This window comes from Hippoglossus stenolepis, chromosome 2 (genome assembly GCF_022539355.2).
Source record: "Hippoglossus stenolepis isolate QCI-W04-F060 chromosome 2, HSTE1.2, whole genome shotgun sequence".
Classification (NCBI taxonomy): Eukaryota; Metazoa; Chordata; class Actinopteri; order Pleuronectiformes; family Pleuronectidae; genus Hippoglossus; species Hippoglossus stenolepis.
Genome location: NC_061484.1, coordinates 32,097,691 through 32,099,929, shown reverse-complemented (window position 1 = coordinate 32,099,929; position 2,239 = coordinate 32,097,691). Strand labels below are relative to the sequence as shown.

Here is a 2,239-nt window from a genome sequence, read left to right as displayed (position 1 = left end):
GAATATCGACCAAAATAAAAAGTCAGATACACTTGAAATACATTTTTTAAAAGATGTCTATGCTTCATACTGTTCCAGCCAGAGAAAAAGGTGTAAATTGCTTCAGACCACAGTAATGAACCTTTTAAATACGTCTCACTGACATCATCTATTTTCGGTTTCCTCTTCCAGCTCTGAAGCAAACATCTCCGCAGGAGCAGAGTGGGTAAGTTTTATGGTTATGAACAATACTCCTAATCACACCATCGTCATTTAGAAATGAAAAAAATATATATATATACAGGATATGTTGTGGAACTGTATTTGTATTTAAAAGTCTTGTACAATGTAAACACAGTCTCCTCTGTGGGTAGTGAAGATGATGATTTTTTTATGTATCACTCTCTCCCACATTTTGATCTCCTGTGATCCATGACTTTCTCCTCCCGTTCCCCCCATCTCCACCTCCTTCTTTCCTCCTTTCTTTTCCTCCTCTGTTTTCCAGGAGCTGTCGCTCTCTGTGGGTTGGGAACATTACAGTAGAAGTTACAGAGAAAGACCTCTGGGATCTCTTCAAAACGTAAAATCAATATGTCTGCATGTGTGTGTGATCCAGGTTGTACTTATGTTGTGGGGACATAAAGTACGTCCCCACAACATACTGTAAGGTGACGTTTTAAGGTTAGGTTTAGATTAAGGTTAGGCAAGCAGTAACCATTATGGTTAGAGTACACTAAATGGACAAAGGTATTGGGTCACCTACACCTACAGGAGCTTTTGGTACATCCCATTTTAAATCCATAGCCATTAAACTAGTCCCCCTTTGCAGCTGTGGCATGTTCCACTCTTCTAGGACGGCTTTCTACATAAGTTTGGAGTGTGTTTGCCCTTTCCCCCAGAGGAGCATTTGTGAGGTAAGACACTGATGTTGGACGAGAGGGCTCACACTCTCCGTTCTAGTTCATCCCAAAGGGGTCCGATGGGGTTGTGTGGGTCAGTCCAGTTCTGCCTCACCAGGACTTTATGGACCTTGCTTTGTGCACTGGGGCAGAGTCATGCTGGGACAGAAGAGGGGCCTTCCTCAAACTGTTCCATAGAATTACCAAAAATGTCTTGGTTAGCTGAAGCATTAAGATTTTCCTTCACCGGAACTAACCGATGGCAATAGGACTGAGTGAAGTCGATGATTAAGAGGTGTGTCCCAATACTTTTGTCCATAAAGTGTAAGTCAATGTAATGTCTCAACAGAAGCCTGCTGATTGTTTCGACTGTAACTAAAGATGGACGACAGGACAGCTCTCTAAAAGTGGAGCCAAATCGTCTCCATTGCCCCCCTGGTGGCTGGCGGGAGTATAGGTCATATATACCTTGGCTCAATCCCCTGATCACTGAACTGTGCAGATTGTGACTCCAAAGATGACAGCGTTCGTGTCTGGGATATTATAGCTTGATTTCTGAACAGTGGGAGGAAGTGCAGACGTGTCGACCATCTTTATTTACAGTCTGTGTCTTACTTGTGCACTCAAATGAGTCCCGGCACTTATTTATAATGATGTACTAAATAAATCAGAGCAGGTTCCAATAAAGCAGCATTTTAAAGAGGAGGCATCACAGGTAGGTAAAACTTACTGATAATAACTAGAAAGAAGATGGTTTTACAGTGTTATGAGAAACAGTGGTACCACCACATTAAAAATTAAAGTTATAAAAGTGTATTCAATGAAGACAGTAGATAGTAGTAGTTGTTGCAGCAGCAGTAGTTAGAACAGAAGTTCTTTGTAGGTAAGAGGTAGTTTTGCTTTGTTTTAATAGTTAAAGTACTTGTAGTAGAAGCAAAAGTAGCAAGTTTATCACTGCCAGCAGTAGTAAAAGAGTTGGTCAGCGTTGTCTGTACCACACTTCTCTGCCGGAGGTTTGAGGTTTTGTGTTTCCACGGTTACAGGTTTGGTGAGATAGAGAGCATCAGAGTTCTTCACCAACGCTTCTGTGCCTTCGTCAACTTCAAGAACGCCAACATGGCTGCCAGAGCCCTGGAGAAGCTGCAGGTGAGTCATGGACCGGCTCGGTTTCAGGAGAACAGAGTTTATTCATGTAACAAAAACAACCACAGCTGACCAAAGAAAGAAAATGTGTAAAATATGAATATTAAAAAATGTAATATAATATAAAACAGGGAATATGAAAAAGTAATATGACATCATAGATATTTGAGAATGAAAATATTGCACAGTAACAGATAAAATCCAGGTCTCAAACTCGA

At 41.1% G+C, this 2,239-nt stretch overlaps 1 protein-coding gene and 1 long non-coding RNA gene across 2 annotated transcripts in view; one reads left to right on the top strand and one right to left on the bottom strand.

The window, feature by feature from the left end:
- The window catches only part of LOC118117875 (B-cell receptor CD22-like), a 620,655-nt gene that overhangs the window by 8,921 nt on the left and 609,495 nt on the right, over window positions 1-2,239 (bottom strand). The gene's annotated exons all lie outside the window — the stretch shown is intronic.
- LOC118098611 lies at window positions 31-2,221 on the top strand. The gene is made up of 3 exons (XR_007034757.1): window positions 31-205; window positions 485-559; window positions 1,922-2,221. It is a non-coding gene; the product is annotated as an uncharacterized LOC118098611 (long non-coding RNA).